The 25,456-nt window shown below is 43.9% G+C and overlaps 1 protein-coding gene across 2 annotated transcripts in view; it reads left to right on the forward strand.

Moving 5' to 3' along the window:
* The first annotated feature begins 1,916 nt into the window (after window positions 1-1,916).
* The window catches only part of ARHGAP35 (Rho GTPase activating protein 35), a 117,181-nt gene continuing 93,641 nt past the window's right edge, over window positions 1,917-25,456 (forward strand). The window contains exon 1 of one of the 2 annotated variants that reach the window (XM_036012458.1): window positions 1,917-2,148. The gene's annotated coding sequence lies outside the window, so the exon portion shown is untranslated. The remainder of the gene's footprint in view (window positions 2,149-25,456) is intronic. The other variant, XM_028529939.2, reaches the window with a different exon arrangement.

Here is a 25,456-nt window from a genome sequence, read left to right on the forward strand (position 1 = left end):
GGCATGTACCCTGGTTGGGAATCAAACCGGGGACCCTTTGGTTCGCAGCCCACGCTCAATTCACTGAGCTATGCCAGCCAGGGCTAAATTACCCCTTTTTATCAAAGCATGAAGGGTCAGTACAAATCCAGGAGGTCATCCTGAGGAAGTGATTTCAAGCTGAGACTTGAAGGATAAGGTGGAGTTGATGGGCTTCAAAAAAGGGGAGGGTGGGGGGCTGGGCTGGGAGTAAAAGAGAGAAAACTGTACTTGAACAACAATTAAAATAAAAAAAGGGGGGGCCCGGGAGAGGACATCTAGGTCCATTGAGTGAGCCCAGCCTTGTCTCTCCTCTAGGTGCTATCAGTTCACACATTTCCCAAGGTTGGAAGGACCCGGAACACTGCATTGCAGTTGTACAGACATTAATTGTAGGTAAGAGAATCCGGTGTCCCCTCCCTCCAGTCTTTCTGGTGTTTTCCTCAGGTAATCACAAAATCACTTACAAAACAGGGTTTGTAGTGGGCAGCCCCAGAGAAAATCTAAGCCTACGTACTTGTTTGGTTCCCAGAGTTTAAAACAAACTTTTAAAAAGTCACTAACATCTAAAAACCAGATTTCGTGCATTAATAAATGCTAAATTAAAAAAGAAAAAGGTCATGGAAACAACCGTGGATCAGTAATCACAAAACTTTTATTTAATGGGAGGTTTTAAAACTTGAGCGCATGTATTGTATCGTCGCTTACAGAGTTATGGGATGATTTTCGGCGCTTTACACATGTAACTCATTAATTCTCGCAGCATCTCTAAGAGGAAGGTAAGATGATTATCCCACTTTATAGATGAAGAGACCGGCTTCCGGAGGGGTCCGAGGAACCCATCCTCAGTTCAGAGGAACTCAGGTGTTACAGCGGGTAACTTCCCATGACTACTATTTCCCCTCCAGTCGCCCAAACTGACACTTTCAGTCATTGTGTAATGCTACTGGAGGCCGGAGCAGTCAGGACTGGGCCCTCGCCCCTTTCCCAGGTTTCTGGCGACCACAGAAACCCGACCCAGCGTGTTGTCTGTAGATTTCCTTCACTGCCCGGGCAAAGAGCACGCGCTCACCCAGCCCCGCCCCTTCTTCGGCAAAGACGAATTGTGAGGCTCAGACTGGGCTGAGGCGGGCCACGCATCTCCGGGTTCCCCAGTCAACTTCCCTGCAGGGTGCGCTCCCTCCTTCTTAGTCCCTCCCCACCGCCCCACGTTACGTCTTTCCCTCTCCTCCTCCTCCGTTATCCCGGGGGCTGCGGCTGGCGCCGCAAACCCACCTTCCCTTGCCTCCCATTGGCTAGTCAGGTCCCGCGCGAGCGGAATCGCGCCCCTAGCCTCCGCCCCCGCAAACGGGCCTCTCCGCTCTAGCTTTCCTCCGAGAGCCGGCGCAAGGGGGGGGCGGGGTAGACTGCTTCGGCCGCGCGCCTCCGGCCTGCCACTTCCCTCTGCCTCGTGCTAGTAGTCTGCGGCGGCTGGCAGCCCTTGCCGCGCAGGCGCATTTGTCCGCCTCACGCTGCCTGGTCGCGGGTTGCCTCGAGCTCCAGCTCGCGCCGCACTCACTGCAGTAGTGGCATTTTCTTGGGGCGCACGCGCACTGCGCCCCACCGCGGCTGTTCCCAACCACACGCCGCGACGGTGACAGTGAGTCCCTCAGGCACGCACGCGCTCTCCGCTTCTCACCCTACTTCGCACCGGCTGTCCCCTCGCGGCGCGCGCCCAGGGGCCGTTATCCTGCAACGGTCCCAGCGCACGCACGCGCAGTAGTGAGGGGGCGCGCGCGAGGGAGCGGCGGGCCGCAGGAAGGGGGACCGCCCGCCGCCCGCCATTGCGAAGGAGGGAGGGAGCGATGCGAGCGAGGGCTGGTCCCCCTCCCCTGGTTCCCGCCCCTCCCCCTTCCCCTCCCCGCCCCCCCCCCGGCCCCGAGGGAGAGCGCGGCGGCGGCGGGAGGAGGAGGTGGAGGAGGCGGAGGAGGGAGACCGCGAGGGAGGGTCCAACCCGGCCCCCCGCCGCCGGAGCCGCCCGCCACCGCCTCACCGCCGCTAGACCAGGAGCAGCAGAGAACATGGCGCCGGGGCCGCCGTCGCCGTTGCCGGGATCCCGGAGGCCGGGGCCGCGCTGAGGGTGCCCAGCTGGTGAGTGCGCCGAGCTCGCGGGCCCCGGCAGCGAGGCTGGGCGCCGCCCCGCTGCAGGTCCTGGGGGAGGCGGGGACCGCGGGGCCGGGAGCCCGCGAACAATGGAGGAGCCGGAGGGGGAGGGGAGGGAGCGGCCCCCCAGCCCCCCGGACCCCGCCGGCCCCGCAGCTTCCTACTGCGGCCCGGCTCGTGGGGCCCGCCGGCCCTTCGGAGATGCCCCAATTGCCCCGGCCCTGCTGTCTCTGCTTTTGCCTCCACCCTCCGATTGGGATCTCGGTATCCGCTTCGTCCACCCCTACACTTAAGCCACTCTGCTCCCAATTCTGAGCCCCCCTTCCGGCCTCTGCAGTGCATCGTGGAGACCCACTGCCTCAGTGACCCTTCTGCATCCCTTAATGCTGGATCCCCACTTTGAGATTCCTGACCCTTCTGCCTTCTCTCCGAGTCCGCTCTTAGCACTCTTTGGATCTGCCCTCTTTTTTGACCCACCTACTCTTACTCGTCCTTTCAGAATCTTGCATCTTCAGGAGCTGTCCCTCTAGGACCTGCGGTTTCATCTCCTTAGAGAGCCTTCTGAGACCTTGTTAGTCTCGCACTGCTGACCCAGGTCTTCTCTTCGGACTTAATTTCACCTGTCTTGGGCCCTGCTGCCCACTACACAGCACCTGCTTCATCCAAGGAGTGCCCCTGGGCTCCCTGACCCTTCCATACATACCGTGGTTCTGCCACCTGCTCTCTCATGCTGTCTTCTTCCCTTAGATTTTGCTTCCCTTTGCCATTCAGACCCGTTCCTCTCTTCCAGACTTTTCTGCCTCCCGGCTCTGTCCCTTACCTGATCTCAGCTCTTGCTGTGCTCCCTAACTTGCTTGCTTTCTGACTCTGCCTTTCTTGAAGCAGCCTCCCTCGGGTCTCTGACCCTGCAGGTCTCTCATTTCTGCCATTCACTTCTCTGCTGTCTTTTCCTCTGCAGCCTGGGAGCTGCCCTGAGGACTCGGTCTGACCCAGTGTTCTTCAGGTTTTCTCTCCTCACCTTCTTATTGGCACTTTTGAGCCATTCCCTTCATTCTCTCCCCTTTTCTTTGACCCATCTCCCCTTCAGTTCTCCGCTTTAGACCTGTTTCTAGCCCCTTTGCTCCAAGTCCTCTGTCTCCCTTTTGGCCCTTCTTAGGTTTGCCCTTTACTTCGTTAAAGCATCAGTAACTTCTCTCTGACCCACCATCCCCTTTCCTTCCCATTCCTCATCTCACACACCTCCCCCCAGATCCTTTTTGCACCTGCTCTTCATGTGTTTGTTTCTGTCCTCTGTTTAATGTCTTCTTCCCAGCTCTGTCCCTTTGGAGCTGTCCACTTGCTCACCTATTTTTTGGACTCATTTCAACTTTTCCTGCTGCCGTTCTGTCTCGGAGTGGTCCTTTTTAACCCTGGTCCTCTTGGAACTGCCTCCCACCTTTGTTGCCTCTCAGTTCTAAGATTACTGGCTGACCTTCTGTCCCCCCACTGTTGTGGTTCAGCTCTCAGCCTGCCCTCTCTCTCCTTTCTTGTGTTCGTCCTCTCCACTTTGCCCTGTCTGGTACCCGTCTTTTTTGAGTCCTTCTTCCCCCAATTCTGCCCATTATTAGAGATGCATTTTCAACCATTCCTTCCTATCATCGCCTGCCTCCCCACCCCAAACCCCCCTCTTAGAGCCTCCTGAGTTCTTGGATGGATTCTTTTCTCCCTTTTGAAACACCTCCCCCAGTTCTGTTCCTTGGTGACTTCTTTTCTCTCTCCCCTTTTCTTTCCCCTTGTATCCTGCCAGGCTCTTTCTCTTCCCATTTACTTTCTATCAGACTTGCTTCTCCAGGCTCCCCTCCCTTGACTCACCCCTTCCCCACGGAGTGCTCCCCCCCTTCAGGCATGCCTTCCTCTAGTCTCCATCTTCTCAACTTTGGAGAGGAAGGGACAGGGTTGGGCCTAGGGTTTTCTAGGCTCTGATTTGGACTGTGAGTTCTCTAGGCTCCCTGATCCTGAGGGATCCTGTGAGAGCTGGGTAAATAGGTGGGGGTCAGTTGATTGGTTACTGCCCTCTGGAGTCTGGGCAGTAACCATCTCCCCATCCCCTTTTACCATGTTAGTGGTGGAGGGGGTAGATCTCTTTCCACTGCCCCATTTTCTTTCCCTCTCCCATTTTGCTTCCTAGCCCCTTCAGTTCCCTGGGCTTTGATGCTTTGTGTCTTTCAGAAGAGAGTGCAGCTGCTCACAGGTGTTGCTTCTCTTTCTCCTTTCCCTCCTCTCTTCTCTGATCTATTGTAAAGAGACAGTTGTACCCTCTCCCTATTTCACCTCCAAGCCAGCACCCCTTGGGAGAATTTAGGAGTGTGCTTTTTTGTTTTGTTTTGTTACCAGCTGACAAGTAATATTTTCATTTTACCCTTGGCTGGGGAATAGCCAGTTCTCAAGTTCTCCCCAATTTCACCAGGGGTTATGGACACACTTGGTGTTTTACTGCCCTGGGACTGTCTGTAGGAGAGTTTTGCCTGTTCCCTAATTGCCTCTGGTTTGCAGTGTAACCTTTGGGAAGGGTGAGGGGAAGTGGGCTTATTTCTTTTTCACCTCTGCCCCAGGAAGGCTCCAGCTTCCTGGTCTTCAAAATAGTGAAGGCCTACCTTTGGAAAGCTCTTTGCAGTTGTTTGTTGAAAGAGAGAGTGCCAAGTGTCACTCAGATTTCTGCCCTCAGGTGTTGCAGGCGCTCCCACCCACAGGAGCTGAGTGCCTCTGCGCAGATCCATGCTGGGTCCTGGGGAAGGGGGCTCACTGGTGCACAGGGGTTTATGTGGGTTGGCTCTGACGTCCCCCAAGACTTTTGAGTGATCTGATTTGATAGGATGAGAAACAGTTGCCAGGAACTGGCTGATTTGATTGGATTTTGGTCTTATTCCCCAGGAAATGTACCTTAGCTACCTTTCCTTGAGCTGTTTTCTTCAGTGGTCTTAACCTTGGGCTGGGAGTTAGGAAATGAATGCAGAGGAAGAGGTGGTTTTTACAGAAAACCCATCTGACTATTTTCCTTCCTTAATTTAGGAGAGGGAACTTTTTGCATGATCTAGGTTTATTTATTTTATTTCTTAAGTAAATCAAAAGCCTGATTTCCCCCACTAGGAATTGGCCTAGGGCAGTTGCATATTAAAGCATTCATCCAGCTGTGAAGGAGCATTTACTGGAAGGACTTTTATTTCTTAACTGAGCTATGATCAAATTTTATTTACTTCAGCACTTATTTAAAAATAGTTCTATGTGAACACATCAGGGACAAAAAAGCCCTGACTGGTGTAGTTCAGTAGATTGAGCTTGGACCTGCGAACCAAAGGAACACGGTGTCGATTCCTAGTCAGGGCACAGGGCTGGGTTGTGGGCCAGGTCCCCAGATTTGGGGGTGGGGGAGCGTGAGAGGCAACCACACATTGATGTTTCTTTCCTTCTCTTCCTCCCTTCCCCTCTCTCTAAAAATACATAAAATCTTAAAGAAAAATACATTTACTGTCATCTACAGAATTGGACCATTGACTCAAAACAAGTTAGGGCATTTGTATGTAAGACAATGAGCAGGGCTGGATAGTGTATCCATATGGCTCTTTTAGCTTCTAACTTCTTAGAACTTTAAATTTTCTGACAAGCAGAGGCTGGTAATTCTAATTATGTATGGCATGTGTCTTCACCATTATTGACTTAATGAATTTTGATTCATTTCTGCTGGTTTCTGTTCATATCTGAATTTTGGCCTTGTGAATTGTGATTAATTCCCTGAATTTTAGAATTCATGTCTCCCATGTTGGTATAAATACTTAAAAAAAATCTTAATGTGAAAGTGGCAGCTAATTAAGAATAAAAATAACTGTGTATGCAGCACAACTTACATTTGTGTCCCAGAGTTTTAACATCACTGGAAGGATAGAAAGTTTCTGCATGCCCAAAGCCTAAGTTTAAGTAATAGGGAGAGAGGAGACACAAGAACAGAGAGCTGGTTTTCCTCCCTACCTGGCATCTGATGGTCCAAAGATGTTAGATTTTTCTGGTGGTAGTGGAGACTCTAACCCCAGTACCAACACATGCTTCCCTGATGGAATTGGGTGCTGCAGAAAATCTGAGGTGGTAGCCTTGGCCTTCCGTTCAGTGAATGTGCCAGTTGCGGGGGTGGGGTGTGGAGCAGGAGATGGTGGTAGATGCCCTTTTTTTACCCTTTCTTTATGGCTGTGGCCCTCCTCCCTTACACATCGCCTCTTTTTTCCTTGGCATGATACATTTAGGACAATAAGAAATAAATTCATTCCTTTTCATCCTGGACACATGGAAGGCGTTGTCCATGTGCAGATCCATGGGTTTGATGGTGGCTGTCAGCAGGGGACAGCCTGGGAAAAGTGAGGGTTGCACAAATGTCGCAGGTAAACCACAGCGTCATAGGTATTTGGTCAGTCTGTATATGTTTGGAAAATATATCAGGTCCATACAGTTGAAGAGTGAAAAGGTGAGAGTGGTTTTCCCTTTGCAGTCTCCTCTGCTTTCCTGTCCTCTGTCTGCTGTGGCGTTCCGAGAGGCGTTAGGCCACCGCCAGGGCCTTCCTGTGATCTGCTGTAGTGTCATTTACTCCCTGGTGGTCTACACAGCCTTTATTTACCCAGTCAGTGGGACATTTTATGGATCATCTAGTCCAGTTGTTTCAGCTACCTTTTCTACACTATACACAACGGAGAAACTTGGAGATTTCTCTGCTTAAAGGGAAAGGAAGTTGACTAGCAGAAATCTCTTGGGTTTGGAGCAACACAATTTGAAAATCAGTGTCTGGCCTCCCTCCCTCCTTTACAGACGGGGAAATGGAAGGCCTGCAAAAGGGGCATGGGAGCAGGCTTCCTGTTATAGTTGGAAGACTACCGGACATGCAGGTGGGAGACCCTTTGGTATAGGTCTTATCTCGAGTAGTTGGAACGTTGGACAAATTGCTTCTCCTCTTCCTGCTTCACATTTTCTAGTCTGAAGTGTAGCGTGCTGTGGAGCAGATTGTAGATCCTTGTTGTCCTGGGTCACATATCAAGGACTTACCATGTCATATCCCAAGTTAGAGCTTGAACTGGCCTCCTGGTGCTACTCTGACCACCTCCTTTTTAAATTATATTCTGTAACCCAGAATGGAGGCAGGACCCTTTCCTGGGGGGATGCAGTAAAATGAGCTTAGATTACCTTTGTTGTATACTTTTTGAAATGTAAAATAAACAGCCTCTCATCCATTTGCATGAAAATTAGTTTATAATTTAGGGGGGAAAGGTCATCTAGACTGTACTAACTAAATAACTAAAACCACATACTTGTGAAAATAATATGGAGCCCTTGCTGAGCATTGGCCCATAGACCAAAAGGTCACAGGTTTGATTCCCAGTCAGGGCACATAACCAGGTTTTGGGTTTGATCCCAGCTTGGGGTGCATTGCAAGAAGGCAGCCAATTGCTGTTTCACTTCCACATCAGTGTTTCTCTCCTCCCTCCCCTTACCCTCTGTCTATGAAATGAAAAAATGTCCTTGGGTGAGGAGAGAGAGAGAGAGGGAGAGAGAGAGCGAGAGCAAGCAGAATTTTTAAGCTGAGTCATTGTTAACCTAGGCTCTTAAATAGCAATGGTCTGAATAGTGCCTGAATTGTTATTAAGAAATGCTAACAAATCATTTATATTCATCTTTCTGAAAGTTTATTTCTTTAAATTTTTAAAATTTATTTATTTTAGAGAGAGAGGAAAGGAGAAAGGGAGAGAAACATTGATTTGTTGTTCCACTTCTTTACACATTGATTGGTTGATTTTTCTATGTTCCCAGACTGGGGATAGAGCCCACAATCTTGGTGTATTGAGACAATGCTCTAACCAACTGAGCTACCTGGACAGGGTCCTCCTGAAAGTTTATTTCTATTTAAATTTTGATATAGTGCTTTATGAGGCTTCATCTATGAAGAATTCTTGAAAATAACTTTTGGCATCTGTCAGTCTAATTTTCATTTATTTGCTTCTCTGATATTAAGAAACACCATTAAATTGATGTATTAGAGAACCAGGTACTTTCAGCCATGAAGCATCATCACAGGAGAGTAATATTTATTTTAGTTGAAAATAGCCATACTTGCCTGTCTCCTTTGTCTTCCTTTATTGAAATGAACATTTGCATTTTATGAAACTTACAACAGTTTTAACTGTTGCATCATGCATCTATAGGTATTTCATTCTTTTTTTGTTCTTCTAGTGTCTCTGCATTCTTACTGGAAATGGCCTTTTGCTGGTCACTATAGTAATGTTTGCACTTGGTAATAGAATTTGAACTATTAAGAGGCAGCTTCTTAATGATATAAATAACTTTGAGCTGATAATGAAGAAACCAGTGTCCCAGACCTGGCTGTGCCATTTACTGGCTCTGTGACCAAATCATTTTTACTTCTCTGGGCTGCAGTATTTTCTTTTTTTAGCTGTATTTTTGTCCATTACCATTTAGTGCCCTTATTCCCCCCTCCCCCAATCTGGACTGCAATTTTTTCAATTAAAAAATGAACATATTACACTGGTACCCATTCTGCCTTATTTTATGGCTAATAATACTCAAATGTCTTCTCTTTACATAGTAGACTCTTTGAGGAAGGGGACCTTCTCAAATATCTTTTATTTCCCATCACATCTAGCAAAAAACCTTATACATAGTAGGCCCCCAGTACATGAGATTGATTGAATACAAACAGGTGCCAGTTCCCTTTTTCTCCTTCCCTCCCTCCGCCCCTCCTCTCCCCTGCCCTCTTTCTTCGATGGGGGGAGATGCGTGCACCAAATACAAGGCCATTTTTAGGCTTTAAACTCTTAGAGGGCATGCCTTCCTGGTCAGCATTTTAATCATCATACATATATACACACACATACATCACAAGTATCTTGTCCATACTTACACAGCTAGTAGGTGGTAGAGCTGTGTTACGAATCCATGTCTGTCTGATTCCAAAATTGGTGTTTATTTTATTAGGCTGCCTTGCCTCTCTGGGATATAAGAAGAGACTATGATTCATCCCCTTGAGGAATTTATAGTCAGTTATAAACAATTAACTATGTATGTATGTATGTATGTAATATAGTGTGGGGTGAGGGAAGTGAATGTCCTACACCAATCTGATTAATTTCTGGCTCCTTGGGAGGCAGTCCTGTAGGAATAAAGATTTTCCTATTCAGAGGCTGAGCACACAGTGTGTTCCATATCATAGCATTTTGAAAAAAATCTGTAGCCACAAGTTCCAGGTTCTTTTTCTAGCCAGCATATTGGAAAAGTTGAGCATTTGATTTCAGAATTGAATTAAAATCCAGATAAAACAGTACATAGGTAAACTTGTCTAAAAGAAAGAAGGTAGAAACGGTTGGTCATGGAATGGCTCTTAAATCTATATTTTCTTTGGCAAGTAGAAAATTATCTGAGTGCCTCTGAATTGAGAGATTTTCTTCTTTGGAGAAAAAACTAGGCAACTAGAAATGTATAGATAAAAATACACTTTGTTCCTTGACTTATTTGTGTGGAGCTCACTATGGCCTTTTTTTAAAAAGTGCAATTCAAAAGTCATTAAATAATATTGGGGGAATGTTGGCCAGCTTCAGCTAACAGCTTCCTGAAATGTAAATTTAAAAAAAATATATTGTTACATTGTATTTCCCCTATCTCCATTTAAAGAAAGGTCAAAACCACGGCTTTGTCTATTTCAGTCTGCACTACTCCTGAATAAAACAAAGGAAAATGATTACCCTTAATTGCCACAGGCAATTAAAAAGGATTCTTTGTTCAGTAACAAATTGATTGTGTACAAATGAAAGTCAGCACTGCATTAATACAAGATTATTAGATTCTTGAAATCTGCATCTTCAGCTAGAGTGGCTTTCACTCGAAGGGAATTGTTTCACGGGAATGGGGTAGTACCTGAATGCATAGCAATACAAGTAGCACCTGGTCTTTATTTTTCAAAAATGCCTATTAAATCTGTAGGTGGGAAGGCTGGTGGATGCTGCTTTTGTGGTACCATTTTTAATGGCTTGAAATCATTGAATACTTTTTTTAATGTTGCCTGCTCACAGGAAGTTTCTTCCTCTGATTGGTCAGTCAGTTGAGGAATGTAGATAAAACCTTTGATAAAAGAGGAAAAAAGGGGAAAGGGCCCCTGACTGTTTCAGGAGTGAGTCTCAGCTGTTGGCATATGTCCAGAATTAGTGAACAGCCACAAAGGCTTAAAAATGGCAGTGTTCACTAAAGTAGTTGTGATTCGATAATTGTGTGTGTGTGTATACAAGGAATACATAAATTTTCTTGTGTACCGATCTCCTTTTAACATTTTTTCCTTTCATTTTTTAAAATTAAAGTACAACTTGCATGTAAAAAAGTGCATAAATCTTAAATGTACATTTTTAAAATTTTCTACACATTGTATAAACCCTTCTTTCATATGATGGGACATAACTTCCTTTTCCACACAATTCTTAATAAGTTGGAAGTTATTTGAGAGTCTCTATTTGGAAAGCACAAATATGAGTGTGTAAAATGATAATTTATAACTTTTCCAAATTTGTTCAAGATCACGTATCCGATAAAGGATGGGATAATAGCGGTCTGGTACAAATTACCGCAAGTGTCGACAGCATTCTTTTGCTAACAGATCTTCCCTATCAGAGCAGATCTTCCCTATCTGTGTTGTCACTCCAGATTTTCTTGGTTACTGCTGATGGTATCACAGCAGGTAACTGTGGGAACTTTCTGGAAAGTTGTTTGGCTGTGTTTTAAGAGATATGCAATCCTTGATCTACTTACAGGAATCTATATGGACCAAGAAATAGAGATGAGAATAAAGATTGTATACAAAGATGCTAATTTTTGTGATGTGTATGAAAAATAAAAGAAACAACCTACTGCAAAAGTTTTAACCCTAGGGCAGCGATTTTCATCTGGTGTGCCGCAAGAATTTTTAAAACATGCAATACCTGACTGTTTACTCAGGGGCACTGACCTCTTTTCCCTTAGGCTGTCAAATAAAAAAGATGACAACCACCAACACAGCAACAGCTGTCCAGTGTGAATGAATCAAAATTATACCTATTTTTTTCTCAGACTGGTAAAAAATACATTTTTTGGTGTGCTGCAAGATCCTAGTACAGAATTAGTTTGTGTGTGCCATAAGATAAAAAACGTTGGAGCCCTGGCTGGCGTAGCTCAGTGGATTGAGCGCAGGCTGGGAACCAAAGTGTCCCAGGTTCGATTCCCAGCCAGGGTACATGCCTGGGTTGTAGGCCATAACCCCCAGCAACCGCACATTGATGTTTCTCCCTCCCTCTCTCTCTCTCTCTCTCTCTCTCTCTCTCTCTCTATCTCCTTCCCTTCCGTCTCTAAAAAATAAATAAATAAAATATTTTTAAAAAAAAAGATTGTTAAAAAAAAATGGTTGGAAGTCACTGCCCTAGGGGAATGGTTGCTTTATGGAAAAGTATGGACTCATTACAATAGGTGTTTTGGAGAATTCTTGACATGGGAAGGTGCATACGAAATACAATTAAGTATGAGAAAAAAGCAGGATATAGAACTATAAGAAGTAAGATTTCAGTTATTTTAAAGCATATATGGGGAGCCTTGGCTGGCGTGGCTCAGTGGATTGAATGCCAGCTGAGAAGTGAGAGGTCACGGTTTGATTCCTGGCCAGGGCACAAGCCTGGGTTGTGGGCCAGGTCCCCAGTAGGGGGTGTGCAAGAGGCAACTGATCGGTGTTTCAGTGTTTCTCCCTCTCTTTCTCCCTTCTTTGCCCTCTCTTTCAAAGTAAATAAAATCTTTAAAAATATATATATATTATATTTTATGGAAAAGGGGGAAGTAATACACCGAAGTACTATTAGTATTAATCTCCGTGCTGTTGAATTTTGAGTAATTAAAAAAGTTTTTCTCTGAGTTTTCCCCAAAGATTATACTATTTTTGACTCAGAAAAAAAATATTTTTTTGCAGTGTGGTTGTATTTGGTTTTTCTTATTATATGAAGGAAACATGGAGCTGAAAAACAAGCAATTAGTAGAGATCTGTTGGACTCTGGTACCTTTGAAGGTGAGGCAATTACCCTTTTTTAGAACAACAGTGGCATTATTAGCAATATCAGCAAGTTAATAACAAAAATGTGCTTATTTTGTAGCAGGAGACTGCTGAGTATTCCCTCATATCCTCCTCACAATAACCCTCTGAGCAGGTGGTATTTCATTTTCTTTTTCTTTCATTTCATTTCATTTCATTTCATTTCATTTCATTTCATTTCTGGAGGTACTCAAGCTTCCAGAGGGGACTTGTCCAAGGCCATATGGCTAGTAGGTCCCTGAGGCAGTCTGCTTCAGAGCCCTTGCTCTGTCACCTTCTCTGGTGTGCTTTACACCATACGGAAGTGAGGAGAGCTGAAGTCTGCTTCTCCGCTGATAGCTCTAGCTAAACCCTAAGTTCTCTTCTCAAGAAGGTTCCCCCCTCTCCTGCCATATTTGTTTTAAGAGAAAGAAGCTATTAGTATATTATCAAAATCAGGACTGGCCATGAAATTAGTTATATCTTCCCTTTCATGAGCCAAAAATCTTTTTAAAAAATGAGATTTAGATACTTCTATTTATTTAATACATCTAATGTTATTTAAATAATGAAGGGCTATTAAGCAGGAGAGGGAACAAACTCGTTCTTTGTTGCCCTAGAGGATAGATATTTTTTTCTCCCCATTCAACCAACATTTGCGTGTCTGCACTGTTTGGAGCCCCAGTTACACAAAACAGGTCTCCCTCCCTGGATGTTTATACACCGTTTATAAAACAAAAGCAATTCTTCCCTTACAGGTAACACAAGGAACACCCTGTTTCTGTACGAGAAAGTAAAAAATGCAGAAGACCAGTGGCCTCATTTTTTTCCTGATCTTATCTTAAAGAATTAAGTGTGACTAAATATTTCAACTCAAGAATGCATTGACTAGGAAGATGGATTTCATCTTACTCTGGGAAAGAACCTTTTAAGAAAATGATCCAAGTTCATGTTTTATTTTATGTAAGAAATAATTTGGAGATTTAAAAAATTTACTTTGTTTCCTTTTATTGTTATTCAACATGACATTTGCGTGTGTGTGTGTGTGTGTGTGTATTTACTGGTAATTTCTTTTATGAGGAAGAGTACCAGCAGAAGTGATGTTCAAGTGCAGTGTCAGGGGGTTTACATTCAGACATTAGGAAGAAATTGTGAAATAGCTCTAGAAGCTCCACAGGACTTTTTGTTTTAGCCCCCTCCCTGCACCCCACCACATGTGTTCTGCAGACTTGTCACATTTATCCTAGAACATGTCAATAGGAGGACAATATTAATCAAACTAAAGGTAAGACTTTTTTAGAGAAACCAGGAAAAGTTAAAGTCTTGGAGTCCTTCAGTCCTCCAATTCTTGGATTTCCTCAAGTGATGTAAAGAACCCTTTCTGATTTTGCTTCTCACCATCTGTGTGACCTTGGACAAGTCATTTATTGTAATTTGAGTTCATGTCTATAAATAAGCCTAAATACATACTCTGCGTGCCACAAGGCTTTTTGTGTTGCAATTCCAGATTTTTTTGGAGAACTAAATGCCAAGAATGAATGTGGAAACTCTGTAAAGCTGGAATGCCTTTCAGTTTTCTGGGAGAAGGAAAGAGAACAATTTGCTTGATTAGACTGTTTAGGTAAGCCAGCGTGACAGAGCGCCATGAGGGCAGCAGGGTGGAATTCTGAATCACTAGAGCTATTGATCTGTTGTCTTGTAACTTGCTTCCAGGTAGCAGTCACTTCAGGGTCTGATCAGTAAGTGTCTCACATCTAAATGTTGTAGGACATTGGCCAAACAGCAGTTGTTGGGATCTGTTTTGTATTCACAGTGTTAGTTAGGACTGAGGCCCCAGTCACTTTTTCTCTCATGACACATGGCCACAGTTTGAGTGCTCAGTTACTAGGGATCATTATTCTCAAATGGGAAGTTAAGTATTCACTGGGAGCCAGTTCAGTGAAATCCACTATGCTACCTGCCTCTGAGAATTTCAAGAAGGTAGGGTATTGTGCTTGATTGCAGACATCTGTCTACAGGGCAGCCTTCTCTTTATCCTTCCTTCTCTTGTTTTTTTCTCTCTGTAAGTCACTGGAGTCACTGAACAAAATCCTAACTGTTGTGCTCCCTGCTTGAAAACCGTTGCTTTTCTGTTGCCTATAAGGTAAAGTTCAGATCCTTAGAGTGGCTGTAGAATCAGTCCTTTATAGCTCAGCCCACCCTACCTTCCCAGCCTGTATTTATTGGTCTCGAACATGCGGGGCTATTTGTTTCTGTGTTTGTGATGAAGCTGCTTCGTCTGAAGAGGGCCCTCACCAGCCTTTTCAGGTTGGTCAGTTTCCTGCTCATCCTTCAGTATCTCCTCAAGTATCCACTGTTCTGGGACCTTCCTTCCTGGATTCTCTTCAGCTCTGTTCCATTAGCACTCTGCTGGTGATGTTACGCTTAATGTTTGTTTTTGGATAGGGATAGGGTTCTGTATCAGTAGTCACAAAACACCCATACCATCCTCTTAACCCTGTCCCCCAGCTACACAGTTGCCCACTTCAGTGTTTTACCAGAGATATTTTTCCTTCCAGGGTTACCTTGTGCACATACAAACCAGCAAATATAAATGTGTATCCCCTCCCTACCCCTTTGCAGAAATTGTAGTGTATTCTAGTCGCTGTTCTGTGTCTTCCTTTTTTTCATGGACTGACTGTTTTGGGAGATCATTCTGTGTTAGCACAAAGGAAGCTTGCTCTTTTTTTTTTTTTGCAGCCTCATGGTATTCCAGTATATAGATATACTGTAGTTAGCCAGTCTCTGATTGATGGCCATTTGATTTGTTTCCAGTTCTTTGCTTTTGCAGTCTTGAATATGTGTCATTTCTACGTGTGAGATTATACCTGTAGGAGAAATTCCTAGTAGTGGAATAGTAGTCTTCTACTTTTTGAAGTGAGGAATTTGTTGTTTTTTGTTTTCCATTTGACCAAATAAACTGCCTGATTTGTCATGGGTGCGTAATTAATGCCTGAATGAAGGATAGGTAGAATAATCTAGTCAGGCAGATATGGAAGATTTTGGGGAAAACTGGATACTGACATCTCAAATCCTCGTATCGGGTCCATAGCTCAATCCTGAAGCTTGCTGCAGTTCTGGCAGCCATCCCTCATGGCTTTGGGTGTTACTGTGGCCCATGGGACACAGTTGAGAAGTGCCTGCTAGCTCGCTCAGTTTGGGACATTTTGGGCTTTTCAAAACCCCTCTCCCTATATGACAGTCAGTACAGTGTGGCTCACCCCTGTGAGCTCACCTTAGGGAAATCCTTTCACTCTCTCCATCAGTGAAACTAGGTCCTCAGACTCCTGCAATAACAGCCAGTGCTTCCTTAGTATTTTCTGTATACCCGGCACTGCGTTATGCACTATACATGGATTACCTTGTACCTATTTTACAGATGAGGAAGCTGAAGCAGAGTCAGAGAAAAGATAGTAACTCTCCCCTGCCTCCCTTTTAGGAAGTACCAGATTGTTACATAACTGTACCAGGTTGATTGTGTGTGTGTGTGCATGTGCGCATGTGTGTATTCTCTTCCCCCTCTCCCTCCTCCTCTCCCCCCCCTCCTCCCTCTCCCCTCTCCCACTGGGGTTAATAACCTGTGATTTCACGGAATGACCTTGATTATTGGGAAATAACTTTTTCCACTGAAAGGTATTTGGATGAGCATAGTGCATTCTTTGGATTGTCCCCTTGCTCCCTAGTTTAGCTCGCCTGTTAAAGATTTCCAGAATGACCTAGCAGTTAATTCCAGTTTCATTTTCTCCTCCTCTTTTTTAACGAGGTCCTAGTTTGACTTAGTCTCGTTTGTTCATTGTAGGATATTTCATCAAAGCTTATCTCAGCAAAATAGAATCAAAGCCTATTGCTCAATCCATTTCTATAATGCCTCCTTGAAGTGTTTTGCTGATGGTTTGGGGAAAATAGCCCAGGAAGTGTTGGTATTGCATGATGCTGAAGGGAAGGGCCACTGGCATGTGCTGACTGTCATCAGCCAGCCTGGCATGCTCACATTACTACCCATTTCAAATGTATGTCTTCCCAGATCCTCCCTTTTTATTTCCAAGGGCTAAATTGACACCAGGGTTTCTTTTTAGGTCAGCCCTGTCTGCTACAACTTTCTTCAGTGTCCTTTACAGTAGCCACTAGCCACATGTTTTCTACTTGAAATGTAGTTAGTGAGCTTGAGAGAGTGAATTTTAAATTTTATTTAATTTGATTAAACTTTATATTTTTTCTAGAATTATTTATTTTTAGAGAGAGGGGAAGGGAGGGAGAAAGGGAGAGAAACATCAATGTGTGGTTGCCCCTCGCATACCCTACTGGGGACCTGGCCCACAACCCAGACATGTACCCTGACTGGGAATCGAACCAGTGATCCTTTGGTTCTCAGGCCGGCACTCGATACACAGAGCCACACCCGCTAGGCTATTTGACTAAACTTTAAAGGGCCAAAATATTAAAGAGTGCAGCTCTAGACTTTATATAGCACAAGAGAGATTTTTTTGTTGTTGTTCTCTCTCCTCTAACTGGCACAGGACTGTGCTCTTTTTGTATTTGTTGAATGTTTTAAATAGCCCCCAGTGGCTAAAATATATGAGGTCTGGTCCAGAAAGTATCCAGCCAGGTAACATGAAAAATAGAGACTTCTATTGAAAAAGACACAAGAAACATTGTACACAGGACAGTGATGCCTCAGTCTCCTTCAAAGTAGGCACCTTGGGATCCCACACAGTTCTCTCAGTCGCCATCATCTGCCCCATTGTATTTTCCTGAATCTCATCCATAGTCTGAAATCTCTTTCCTTTCAAAGGTGATTTTAGTTTTGGGGAAAGCCAGAAGGTGCAGAGTGCCAAATCTGGGGTGTAGGGCCTCTGAGTCACCTGAGTAATTTGATGTTTCACCAAAAAACTCTGCATGAGATGTGATGCGTGAGTGGGTGTGTTATGTGATGAAGCTGCCAATCACCAGGTGCCCATAGCTGCGGCCTTCTGAATCATCCAGATAGTTTCTGCCGAGGAATGTGCAAGCTGAATGCAAAATTTTCTAAAGATTTTATTTATTTATTTTTAGAAGGGAAGGAAGAAAGAAAGAGGGAAAGGAACATTGATGCATGAGAGATACATTGATTGGTTGCCTCTCACATGCCCCTACTGGGGACCTGGTCTGCAACCCAGGCATGTGCCCTGGCTGGGAATCGAACCAGCGACCTTTGGGTTCACAGGCTGGCATTCAATCCACTGAGCCACACCAGCCAGGGCAAATTGAACGCAAAATTTGATGCATATTTTTTGCTCTAATATCTCAGTCATTTTGAATGTCACTGCCACAGAGTATACATGCTCACTTGGCAGTGTCTGTCACCCCCACTAAGTACGGTGAAGTTGTCATTGTTCTGGCATGTGCATTCCAGTCCACTCTCCTTGGCTGCCAAGTCACATCGATGTTCTCATTACATTAACAATGGTTGGACTATTTGTGGAGAGACCTTTTATAAGAAAAGTTAAAATATTCTTTAAATTCTGCTTCCCAAAGATAACCATTGTTAATAATCGTGTTTTACTGGTAGAAAACGTTTCCCATTTTTCTTGACATTGGAGTGATTTCTGCACAGGGCTCATCTCTGATTCTAGAAGTTGACATCAGTCAAGGTAATGGTAGTTTTGGGAATTTTAGGAGATGGAAGCTTAGAATGCAGGTCCTAAATGTAACAGAAGTATTACATTGGTCAAGTGCCTTTATAAAGATTGTTGTGACATAATGGAATTTTGTCTTAATGACTAGAGTCCGTAGTGAAAATCTGGGAAAGACAGGATGAGTCATATCCCAGATAGATTTTGCCAACATGGTTGTTTTTTTGCGGGGGGGGGGGGGTAGTAGAAGGGATGAATTATGTTTTTGCCTTGCCTTCTTCTTGGGGTGGTTAGGTTATATGAAGAAAGAATAAAGGGGTTTTATTAAATTGCTGCCAAGATTGAAGAAGCAGAAATGGGTCTGCTTAGACTTCTTTTCTCTTCCATATGGACACAGTACCATAGGCCAGGGTCATTCTGGGAATGGCATGTTAGCATATGTGTGTACACACACGTGTGTGGACACAGATCTTTGTTGTTTAAAGATGTCATTGAATTCATTTTTTTTTGTTGTTAAATTTCCTTGAATCCCTAATAGTTCTTCCTACTGCAAGTTATCTGTTTTGGTAACTTTGATTCTGTTCTGAAATGGTGTATTTACCTCTGAGTGGGCTGGTGGTGTTGGGAAATGGGGAGACATTGATGGAGAGTGATGGTAAATGATAAAATTGCAGTGCTCAGAAGTAAAGGAAGGGATTTTTAAAAGTCTTCGAGTTAAGTGGACTGTGGGATCTTGGATTAGATCCTGAAATAGAAAAGAGAAAGAATGGAAAAACCGGTGAAATCCAGATAAAGTCTATTAACTCAGCTTTTTGTACCAAAGATAATTTCTTTGTTGTTTTTTAAAGATTTTGTTTATTTATTTTTAGAGAGAGGGGAAAGGAGGGAGAAAGAGAGGGAGAGAAACATCAGTGTGAGAGATACATCAATGGGTTGCCTCTCTCACACCCCCAACTGGGGACCTGGCTCACTACCCAGATGTGTGCCCTGACTGGGAATCAACTAAGTGACCTTTCTGTTCGAAGGCCAGGACTCATTCCACTGAACCGCACCAGCCAGGGCTTATTCCTTTGTTTTAACACTTACACCATGGTTATGTTAGCATTAGGGGAAGCTGAGTAAAGGGACATATGGGGACTCTCTTGTAAGATCTGCAACTTTCTATCCATCTGATGTTATTCCAAAATAAGTTAAAAAATGAAAAAGGTCAGGAAGAGCAGAGCATTTAAGGGCTGTGACTTCACCAAGTAGGGGGTGATGTACATACATTTGGATCATAGAAGGGCCTTGCAGGAGCTCTGCCTGTCTTAGTCTGCTTCCTTCCTTAAACTCAGCATTCCAGCCGTTTTTGATGACCGGAGCTCCCCCAGAGATCCTTGCTTTTGGGCCTTCTCACGTCATTTACTTTCTTAGGGTATACTCTCCTGCCACCCCTATCCCAAATCAAACCAAATAACAACACTAAAGGACCCTAAACACTAAAATGAAAAAAAAAAAGGAGGGGGGGAGATGGGCTTTAAAAAACCTTAACTAATTTTTTTTTTCAAATTATTTAGGTCTGGCTTAGATTTTTTCTCTCAGAAAGCCTTCCCTGACCCTCAGGATTTAGCCCCTTGCCTGCCTTTGCCTCCGGAATGTGCCCCTAATGTGGTACTTATTACTCTGTATTTGAATTGCCTGTATTCTTTTCTCTTTCTCCAACTGCATCTTCAGCTCCTTGAAAGCAGGGGCTGTGATTTTAGTCATTTTATCTCCAAGCATATAACTCAGGAATCTAGGCATCGTTGATGTTCAGGAGATGTTTCTTGAATAAGTAGCTCCACAGGAAGAAGCAAGACTTCCGAGCACACTCTCTCGGGCTCCGCGGGCAGTTCCCGTCATGCCCTTAGGGAATGGTGACCATGGGTTGCTACATACCACCGTGTGTGTTCTAGAATGGCCAGACCCCTGCTGTGGAGAGAAAAATCAGGACTAGAGATGAGAGAGCACACTTTTTTACGGCCTTATTCTTGAATTTCAAGCTTCCGGAGGTCCAGTTTAGGAAAATACTTTAAAATCTGCTAGTCATACAGTATTATCCTTTTCTGTCCATATCAATTTATATCTCACTTTACCATAAGAGAGAAAATGTAGGTTGTTTTCAGTCTGTTCTCTAGTAAACTGGTCAACAATGATTCCTTATGTAGAATGTGTCCAGCCCCAGGTGGAATCCACAGTGCTATCAGATGTAACCCCTGCTTTTGAGTCTCTTACATTCTTGTTGGGGGAGGTGGAACATTCTTACCTCTCCTGAATCAGGTGGCGAGACGAATAGGGGCCTTTGTGGAGGTTGCTGAGACACTGCGAGCACTAACAGCATCTCCTCCATGTTCAGTTTCCCTTATAGTCAGATGACTTCTAAGTAACGAAATTATTGGTGAAATTAAGGGAGGAACTGGGTTTCCTCTAATTAGACATGGCTGGAAATGCAGATTCTAAGCAAAGGTTATGAACTCGAACGTCTGTGTACTCTGGGGCCTGGGTGGGGGAGCATTCATGACGCTGTCAAGAGTGTGAGCTGAATTGTGGTTCTGTTCATTTTCTGTGGGGAGAGGATCTGTAGCTTTCATTGAATTCTCAATGGGATCCATGACCCAAAAAAGATTAGAACCACTGGTTTAGAGTAACATCGAGACCTGTGGCCTTGTTTTGTCTCCCTTTTACTTCACCGTTTTAGACTGGGTGCTGTGCTTTGTTTCTCCCCAGTATGTGTTAGAAGTCCTGGATGCAGAGAACCCTTCTGTAGAACATCTGAGCAAGGAGTGTGTAAGGTTTTGTGGGTTTTTTTTTTTTGAAGCTTGGTATTATGGCTCTTAAGCCTTCACCTAGTGGCTTACTGTGTAGTAAAAAATATTTTTTTGTTTGATTTACATATGTTGTGAAATGATTACCACAGTAGGTTCAGCTAACATCCATCTATTCATATAAATACCATAAAAAGAAAGGAGAAAAATGTTTCTCCTTGTGATGATAGCAAAAACGTCTTTATATTCGAAATGATTACTGCTTTCTTAGGTCCAAGTAGCAAGAGCAGGGGGTCATATAAATATGAAAATGACTGGGTCCTGGTTCTGACTAGGCTTCCAGTGATAGCACGTGTCACTGCTTAGAAGGGTCACTAGTAGTGCTATGGGAACAACTACTGTGCAGCGTCATGACTACAGTCTCGAAGGTGTATGGGGAAAATAGGAACACAGGGGAAATCAGCTAGGCTTTCTTTTATTGAAATTTCACTGTTGATTCATCTCATTACCTCACTGATATGTTGCAAACCTTTGCATGTGAGGGTGTGACACATTAGGTGCTTAGGACCATTGCCAAGCTGGAGAGGTCTGAGGAGAAACACGCCAGACAATGACTGAGGCCCGAGCCTCAGCCAGGGAACTCTTTTAAAGACTGTCGACACCATTTCCCCCTCTGTGGACAAGAGTACAGTCATGTGTTGCTAAATGATAGGGATACGTTCTGAGAAATGCATTGTTAGGGGATTTCATCGTGTGGGCACGGTAGAATGCACTTACACAAGCCTAGATAGTCCAGCCTACGACACACCTAGGCTGTGTGGTGTAGCCTATTGCTCGTAGGCTACAAACCTGTACAGCATGTTGCTGTACTGAATACTGTAGGCAGTTGTGATACAGTGCTTAAGTATTTGTGTATGTAAACATGGGACAGGTACAGTTAAAATACAGTATGAAAGGTTAAAAATGGTGTACCTATACAGGGCACATACCATGAATGCAGTTTGCAAGACTGGAACCTGCTCTGGGCCAGTCAGTGAGTGAGTGGTGAGTGAATGTGAAGGCCAAGGACATTACTGAGCACTACTATAGACTTCAGAAACACCACACACTTATGCTGCACTAAAGCTATAAAAGTATTTTTCTTCAATAATAAATTAGCCTTAGCTTACTGTGACTTTTTTGCTTTATAAACATTTTAATTTAAAAAAATTTTACTGATTTTAGAGAGGGAGAGGCAGGGGGGGGCAGAAAGAGAAACATCAATTTCTTGTTCCACTTATTTATGCATTCTTTTGTTGATTCTTGTATGTGTCCCAGCCGGGGATTGGACCACAACCTTGGCGTATCAGGAGAATGCTCTGACCAACTGAGCTACCCAGCCAGGGCTAAACATTTTAATTTTAAGAAATATTTTGACTCTTGTAGTAACACTTAAAACACAAACACATTGTACACTTGTACAAAAATATTTTCTTTCTTTATACCCTATTCTATAAGCTTTTCTCTTTTTTAAAAAGGTTTTTATTTATTTTATTTTATTTTTAGAGAGAGGGAGAGAAACATCTACCAGTTGCCTTGCCTGCTGGGTGAACCCGCAGCCCAGGCATTGTGCCCTGACTGGGAATCAAATTGGTGACCTTTTGCTTTGCAGGACAACACCTGACTGACTGAGCCACACCAGCCAGGACACTTTTTTTTTGTTTGTTTTTAAATTCTATTTATTTATTTATTTAAACCTCTTTTGTCGAAAACCAGGCATAAACACACACTTTTAACCAATGGCTGCACAGTGCCAGGATCCTCACTATCACTATCTTCCCCCTCCACATCTTGTCCCACTGGAAGGTCTTTGCGGGCAGTAACAGGCATGAGGCTGTCATCTCCTGGGATTACAACACTTTCTTCTGGAACATCTCCAGAAGGTCCTTCCTGAGGCTCTTCTTGAGGAGGTATCACTCTTTTGATACCTCCACAGTGGTTTGCTTTTTTTTTTTTTTTGGTGTGTTGTGTGTGTGTGTGTGTTTTAGTCATACAGTGGCTTGTAAGCAGATAATGAACCATGAACAATGTCTTCTATTAATGAGAACCTTTTGGTTTTGGGGTTCATGTCTTCAAACTTTTTTAAAAAAATCCTTATCTGAGGACATGTTTATTGATTTTACAGAGAGCAAGGGGGAGAGAGGGAGAGAAACATCGGTCAGTTACCTTCTGTACACTCAATCCCACAGCCTAGATATGTGCCCTGACTGGGGATCGAACCTGCAAGCTCTTGGTGTACAGACCAGTGTTCCAACCAGCTGGGCTCTGGCCACGTAGCCAGGGCTTTTCAAACTTTTGAAGGAGCCTCTGCTTAACCCTTACCTGAATTTTCTTGGGGGTTCTTTTTCTTCTGCAGATTCCTTTTGCCTCTTTAAGCTATGCATTCCTGTTCCAGTTCCAACTCTTCATTAGTCAGTTCCTCAGAGACCACCTGTAGGAGTTCCTTGATGTCATCATCATCCACACCCAGGTTAAAGTTGTTTTCCGTCTGAACTGCAGCCTTATTGATTTTTGCATCTTCCTTATCCTTGACAAATACTTAAAGTCATGGGCTACAACGTCACTAGTGATGGGAATTTTTCAGCCTTGTTATAATCTTATGGGACCACCATCATGTATGTGGTTTGTCATAGACCAAAATGTCATCATGCCATCATCATGACTTTGTAAGGTTCTTTTTGCCCCTTAGTCCCTCAGCAAGTGTTTATTGAACATTTAGAATATGTGTAATTCTGAACTGGACCCTTTAACTAGACTGTTTACTTCCTAAGAGACAGCATTATGCTTTGATCTTTCCTAGTAATCCGTATGCTCACAAGATCCTCTCTGCTGGGAGGCAGTATAGGTGGTTTTGGAAGTCAGAGTGCCAGAGTTCCAAACCCAGCTCTGCCATTTTTCAGCCGGGGTGCCTGGCATCAGGTCAGTTGACTCCTTGGAGCTTCAGTTATCTCAGATGTACAATGGGGGTGTGACTATGACCTGCTGCACAGGCCTTCTGCATTATATTGTGCAATCAGTGACTTTGCAGGGGGCCTGTCACATACTAGGGCCCAATAAATGGAAGCTGTATTGTTACTTGTGAGTGAGGATTAGAAATCTTGGAGAAGTTCCCTCATTTTATTTATTCACTCAAGATACTTACTGTCACTCAGAAGAAAGAGTATTCTACTTATGTGAATGAGGGAAGTGGGCACTCCTGGTTAGTATTAGGAGCAGTGGCTGAGTCTTTTAGGGGGATATTCTTCCGTAATTATTGCTAGGGCACAAGTTCTTAATGTGGGGTTCCTGAACTTTTTGTGTAACTGCATTTTTCTGAGGGAGGAGTTCCAAATTTTCATCAGATTGTCAGAGGGACCCTTAACTGCCAATAGATGAAAAATTAGTTAAGTGACTGGGTGGGTGAAGAGCTACAGTTGGTACCCAGATCCTGAAATTGTCCATCATAATATCGTCACTGAGAAAACTCTGAATAAAAAGAACATAACAAGGGTATTGAGTGAATACTCAGAAGCGCGCATGTGTGTGTGGCGGGGAGGAAGTGAGACAAGTAGGAAAGAAAGAAGTATCAGGAGGGGATAAGAACGTGCTGGAAGAATAAATGCCAGCTTCTTATCCTAATATGCGGTTCTTCCCAGAGGTGGATTCCAGGCTGTCACTCAGCTTCCTCTTCCCTGCCCCACACTTCCGATCAGACTGGGCCTCTTGCTTTCTCCTGAGCAGATGTTCAGGTTTTGTCAGCTCACATTGGTCCCTCTGCCTAGACTGTCCCTTCTTCCATAATTTGCAGGTTCAGTTCTCTGTGCTTCGAAGTTCTTCCTGATGCTGCCTTTCTTTTTTCCTTTCCTTTCTTTTCTCTTTTCTTTTCTTTTCTTTCTTTCTTTTTGATGCTGCCTTTCTTAATTGTCATGGACTTGTAAGTCCCTTGAAAGCTCATCTTTTGTCCTCCACAGGCACTGTCCTTAGTAAGGAGTTAGACACTAAATAAAGAGTTGTGGGACTAAAGCGAACAATGATGCATGAGAAGGAACTAAATACTGCTTAAGAGAGGAAAAGGATATAGGTTAAAATTATTGAAAAACAATAACGTGCCAGAGTGAGTTCTAAGTTTTGGGAGAGTTTAGAAACCCTTTTATCACGGCGGCGACAGCCTGGGTTCAGGGAAAAACCCACTCTGAGTTAGGAAGTAGGAATGTGGGGACCATATAGCCAGCGTTACGGCCTTAGCCAGGTCCAGGCACTTCTTCACTGGGGTTTTCTTCTCCAGAAGGTGGCTGGAACCTTTTTTTTTGAACACGTAATAGTAGTGGTATTAATGAGCATCTACTATGTGTCAGGTACCATTCTAGGTCCTGAGAATACAATAGGGAACAGCCACATAAGACCACTTGCTTCTGTTCTAGTGGAATGTGTTGGGTGGGATGTTAATCCCTTTGCCAGTCTTCAATTCTGTGAGCTGGAGAATAGGCACTGATCTCTTCTTTGGATTGTTATGAGGATGAACTGAGAAAGTATTTTAAAGATTATAAAGTTCCCACTCTTATTTATTATGAATACTGCCCCTCTGACCTTTGACCTATAACTTAAACATTAAATATTTAAAATAAATATGTATGTATATATTTATTGATTTTAGAGAGAGGGGAAGGTGGGAGGAGAGAGAAACATCAAAGTGAGAGAGAAATATTTATTGGTTGCCTCCCATACGTGCCCTGACCAGGGAT

Source organism: Phyllostomus discolor, chromosome 12 (assembly GCF_004126475.2).
Source record: "Phyllostomus discolor isolate MPI-MPIP mPhyDis1 chromosome 12, mPhyDis1.pri.v3, whole genome shotgun sequence".
NCBI classification, from domain to species: Eukaryota; Metazoa; Chordata; class Mammalia; order Chiroptera; family Phyllostomidae; genus Phyllostomus; species Phyllostomus discolor.